General features: G+C 36.2%; 1 long non-coding RNA gene across 2 annotated transcripts in view; it reads left to right on the top strand.

Moving 5' to 3' along the window:
• The first annotated feature begins 5,482 nt into the window (after window positions 1–5,482).
• Window positions 5,483–6,000, top strand: part of LOC114030238 — a 61,378-nt gene continuing 60,860 nt past the window's right edge. For both annotated transcript variants that reach the window (XR_003567578.1, XR_003567577.1), the window contains exon 1: window positions 5,483–5,542. This is a non-coding gene — a long non-coding RNA (uncharacterized LOC114030238). The remainder of the gene's footprint in view (window positions 5,543–6,000) is intronic.

Below are 6,000 nucleotides of genomic sequence, written 5' to 3'. Positions count from 1 at the left end.
TAGTAAGAGCCTCTAATGAAGCAGAAATAAATTATACTGATAAGGAAGGAAATTAGTATTGGGTCAAATGAGGCTCATAAGATGCCACCATTGATGATGGTTACAGTGTTTCCATGAAGAGAAAAGACATTATTAGTAATAACTAACCCAATATTTTTCTGTGTCATCTTGGGCAAGTCATTTAGCATCTCTGAGCCTCAGTTTCCTCATCTGTAAAATGAGGGAATCAGACTAAATGTCTTCTAACATCCTTTCTAGCTTTTAATCTTTGATTCCAAGTGCTTAGCACAAGGTCTGACACATAGAAGGTGCTATATATATAAATTAATGTCATTATAATAATTATATACATAAATTATTCTTTTTTTCCTTCCTTCCCTTTCATCAATTCACCATTATGCCTACTCAGTTTTTTTCCATAGCCAACATGCAGCATCAGATAATTTAATTTAACTCAGCCAATTTTGTTGTTCAGTTGTTTAAGTCATGTCTGGCTCTTTGTGACTGCATTTGGGTTTTCTTCGCAAAGATACTGGAGTGGTTAGCCATTTCCTTCTCCAGATCATTTTACAGATGAGGAAACTGAGGCAAATCAGGTTGACTTGCCCAGGGTCACGTAGTAACTGCCTGAGGTAGGATTTGAATTCAAGATGAATCTTTCTAACTTCAGGTCTGGCACTCTCTCCATGGCACTACCAGATCGCAGCCAATTTTACCAAGGACTTATTATATGCAGAATAAAATGTTAGATGTACAAAATTTGTGACAAAACAATGAGTACAGTTGTCAACATGGAACAGCATAGGTGGGTATTATTATCACCAACTGTGCCCACCTTCATGGGCTGACTGGTGGCTCTGGTATGTATCAGAATGATTACTCCAATATAAGGTCCCAAAGCCATTCTTCATAAAGAGTCTGGTTAGAGTCTAGTGTTGTTAATACTAAGTCTTAAAGGTATAAGACTGTTAGACTTAATAACAGTGCAAAAAATATTAAGTTGATTGTATCTCAACAGAATACAATTGATTGCCTGTGTAGAAGTCAGCTATCTGTGTATAGAAATGCCATCCACTTATTAAAAGATAAAAATGAACTCAAAATTAGATGAATAAAAATGAGAGGATATGGCATACAACTGGACCAACTCTAAGCTGACCTATGTTAATAAACTTTAATGGAAAAAGGGAACTGGATAAAGGAACATACATCAACATGGATTATCAAAGATTCATATAGAAGTATAACCAATGTTAACACCAATGAGGACAAAAGAGCATAGACTCTGTTTCAGGAAGCATTTGATCTCTTTGACAATCAGAGGTGCATGATATCTAAGGGAAGTACCTGTTTCAACTATAAAAAAATTTACAAAATATGTGGAGGAAAACAGTGAAAAATTGTGAATGGTATTGCTCCATAAAACAGTATGAAGTTACAGAGGAAAAAAAATTATTTTTATTTTCAAGTTTGGCTTAGGACCAAATTAAGCCAAGGCCAATATAATGCCAAGAGCATTTAAGGATGACACTAGAAAAAGGACAATATTCAGACAAAAATAGAAAAGATATCCTAAGATTTCTATGGTAAAGTATTACTCCTTCAACAGTAGGCAGTGGAAGACTTCTTTGGGATGCTAATATCAGAATCCCTAATGTACTGATGAGGAAGTAGCAATAGCACCAAAGGCAACAAGGATGGGACAAACTGATGAATAAGACCAAGCATGCACAGAGAAAGTCCATACTGGAGGCAACAGAATTTTGAAGATGCTGTGTGATTGATTCTCAAAGTATCTGTAAGAGAATTTATTAGATTATTGGGATCAGAAAAAAATCATAAATTGTAAGATTTCTACAGAAGAGATTATATTGTAGCCTTCAGCAGCCATATCTCTCCATTTGGCATTTAAGTCTAATGTTTGTTGACTAAGGTGCTTTCTGGCTGTTTTTGGTCTTCTTGTTTTGACAATTAACTAGCTTTGCTTAAACTTCTGGATGAAATTATTATAATTGGTATCAATATCATTTCTGTTGTCTATTTTCCAATTTTTGATTTTTAATAATTCCACAAAGTCTTCAACCCTCCACAAAGTCATACTCTGATCATTCATCATTATGTAGAAGTATTCCTGGATTCTCAAGGACCATGCCAGTGAAACACAAGATCTGGCACTGGAGATTTCTAGTATGACCTCAGTACCAAACAGACCCAATCTGTTTTCTAAGGACCAACTTAATTAAGTACAAAGAGGCATAACACCAATAGACTAGTCACCTGATAATAACATTATTTTTGGCCTAGGCAAATATTTAAAACATGAAAAATTTTAAAGACTTGCAGTCCCTGTGTAGCCCATTTTCACTTCTTCACTGATGGTGGCAGAGTGATGGGAAAGAGTCAGAGACTTATAAAAATCAAGCAGCTTTTAGTTTGTCAACAAACTTCAATTTGTGAGATCCTTGTTTAATGACCAATAAATCAACATGTTACTGTTGATTTTTTTTTTACAATCTTATAACAAACAAAATCTGAAGATAGAAAGAACTTACACCTAAGTTAACGGATGACTCGTAGGTATTTCTTAAACCAGCAAAGAAAGAGATTGTATAGTGAGATTTATTGTATGCCCAAAGGCTAAAAAAAAAAACCCATGATTTTTGCAGACATTGGTCATCACATATTTCAGTACTAGTATTCAGTTCAGTGATTTCAGTTGTGTCTGACTCCTTGTGGCCCCATTTTATTGTTGTTGGTTTTTTTTGGCAAAGATACTGGAGTAGTTTGCCATTTCCTTCTCCAGCTCATTTTACAGATGAGAAAACTGAGGCAAAAAATGGTTAAGTGACTTGCCCAGGGTCACACAGCTGGTAATTGTCTGAAGTTGTATTTCAACTCAGGTCTTCCTGACTCCAGGCCTTGGTGCTCTATCTATTGTGCCACCTAGCTGCCCAGTACTATTTTTTTTCCCCAGGGAATTCCTCTACATAATATTACTACTTCTTTGTGAAAAGACAATCTGGAAAATACTTGCAACTTATACATTGGTTGCAGAGGATTAAATGGCGGAGAAATTCCCTGAAAAACTTGAAAAAAATCTCTAAATCAAGTCAATATACATTCTGATACCTAGTGACTTGAATCCAAAGGTGGGGAAAAGTGAGCAAGTTAGTGCCTGGTTAGAGCAAATAATGTACTATGTGAAGTTGTTGCATGTGTTTGAATCCATATTGCTACTGGCTAGCAAGTAGAGGTTGATCAACACAACATATTAGTTACATAGAATACAAAAGAAAATTAACATAGTAGCATAATGTTTAATAAATGCAAAGACCCCAACTCCTAAGGTAAAAACTCACTATTTACAAAATCTTCTGGGAAAATTAGAAAGCACTCTGGCAGACGTTAGTATAATATAAACCAACATCTAACCACATATCCCACAATAAACTCCAAATAGATACATGTCCTAAATATAAAAGGTCATGTCATAAACAAATTAGAGGACCATTAGATTGTAAGTTCCTTCATTAGATTGTAAGTCTTGAGAACAACGACTGTCTTTTGCCTCTTTTTGTTTTCCCAGCATTTAGCACAGTGCCTAGCACATAGTAGGTGTTTAATAATTGTTTAGTGATTGATTATTGACTAAGAAAGAAAATATCATTCATAACTATGAAATGAAGAAAATTAACAAAAGGGGAAAAATGACAATTGTTGAATGGGCTATGGGAAAATCGTCCCATTGATGTGCTTTTGGTAGAGGTGTGAATCGGTCTGGTCATTCTGAAAAGCAGTTTGGAATTGAGACCCTCAAAGTCACTAAACTATGTATTCTCTTTAACTCAACAATATCATTAGTAGGCCTATACCTTCCAAAGAGATCAAAGAAAAAGAAAAAATTTCCCTATGTACAAAAATTAGCAATTCTCTTCATTATAGCAAAGAACTGAAAGCTAAGATGGAGAATGGTGTCCATCAATGGGGTAATGATGAACAGAGGTGTATGGGGTGTTAAGGGAGGACTAGCCCCTCTGGTGTGAGGGCTTACCAAGCCCTTTTCAGGGCTGATCATCTACCTTTGGTTTTCAACCAGTTACCCAGCTGTCTCACCTGTGGCTCCAAGAAGTGGCCACACCCTGGTAAGGTCATCTTTGCAGATGGGCTAAGCCAGGTCGAGGATAACTGACAGGCCTCAAACCTGTCGATGATTTAGTGGGATGTCTACCTCAAGTATGTGAAGACTTCCCCCAGTGGAATGGATAAATGAGAGCAATTTGTTCCAATGGCCGTGAAGGTGGCTGAAGCAGGCGCTGTGAGCTTGGTCAGACATCAAAGATGCCAAGGTCATCCACAGATTGCTGAGCTATTTCCAGTCATCCTGACTTTTGTCTTGCCATTGTATTTCGATGACTCTGGAAGAGAAAGCTAGGCTGATTACCTAGTGCAACTCTGCCTCACTTAAATCCATTTCACAGGCAAGTCAAGACATCACCCCATGATGTCATTGGTCCTCTTCAAAAATGAAGGACAAACAACAACAATGATGAACAAACTATTATGTATGAACATAGTGTAATGTTATTATACCATAAGAAATTAAGAAAAAGATAGTTTCAGAGAAACTTGCAAGACTTGTGTAAAATGATAAAGAGGAAAGTAGACAGAACCAGAAGAACGATTTATACAATAAGACAAAATATTGAAAAAATTTAAGAATTCTGATTAATATAGTGATCAACTATGATGCTAGTAGACCGATGAACAAACATATTAACCACATGAAAAGCTCAAGTTGCAGAATGACACATACATTTTCATTCACTGCTAATATGAATGTTTTGTTATGCTTGACTATGCATATTTGTTGCAAAAGTTTTGTTTTTCTTTTTTCTCAGTGGGGGTAGGATATGGAGGGAAGAGGGAACTAGGGATAGGATTGCCAGTAAAAAAAAAGGAAAGGAAATAAAAAGAAAAGAGAATCTTTGAGATGTAGTTTTTTAATTATACCAAAGAGAACAGAGGGAAGGACAGAAGAAATCACAGACAAGTAGGAGAGTTTTGAAAGTAACATGCTATGGGGAGGGAAGTGGGGAGGGAGGGGGAGAAAATTTAAAACTCAAAAGCTTATGGAAGTGATTGTTGATAATTCAAAACAAATTAAGAAAAAATAATGGAAAAAGAAAGTAACATGCTGAATTTATCATACATGTTCAAAGAAAAGCAAGCTGCTAGAGATTCACATTTTCATGTACAACCCTCTCTGTTGTACTGTGTATATGGAAGTGCTCATTTTAGATGTTTATTGTGTATAAAATTTTATAAATATTAAAAAAAGACTAAAAAAGTAAAAAAGACAGAGAGATATACAAACAATAAAACAAATTAAAACCCAAGGGGTTAACTCAGGGCTGGGAAAGGCTTTGAGTGTGACATCACCACTAGTGTTGGGGGAAAAGGAAAGTTTACTAAGGCATGGATTTCAAATTCCACAGAGAAGTCTGCCAGGCCGGGGAAGGGCCTTGGTACAGCTGCAAGAACTGTGAGTAATTCGGGCTCTGCATTTAGAAGAGATAAGGAGGGCATAGGAGCCAAACACGTAGTTTAGAGGGAAAAAGAGCATAATGTCAAAAGAGCACTGTGAGATTTCCAAGAAGTCGTATTCTTGCCCAAATAAAATATAATTTTTTAAAACAAATTGTAATCTCTCCTGACCTCATGTAACTAAAGATATTGGATGGTTACCCTAGCCCTACTTTGGTAAGACAGTATAAATCATTCAGGCAGGAGGATCATAAAGTTAGGCAGCTTTTGCCTAAGCATTAGTTAGATTTAAAGATGTCATCCATTCTAAATCATCCTACTGGTTTCCTAAAAATTTGACAACTTTTCATTCTTTATGAGCATTTTTCTAAGTATTGCCTGCCATCTCTCCACTTTATAATCCACCCCTCACGCAGCTGCTGCAGTGAGATTCCAAAAGCATAAGACTGGCCGTGT

The sequence above is a fragment of the Vombatus ursinus genome, unplaced genomic scaffold, assembly GCF_900497805.2.
Source record: "Vombatus ursinus unplaced genomic scaffold, bare-nosed wombat genome assembly UNPS02014946.1, whole genome shotgun sequence".
Taxonomy (NCBI): Eukaryota; Metazoa; Chordata; class Mammalia; order Diprotodontia; family Vombatidae; genus Vombatus; species Vombatus ursinus.
The sequence above is the reverse complement of the archived record's forward strand: the minus strand, read 5'-3'. Positions and strand labels throughout refer to the sequence as shown.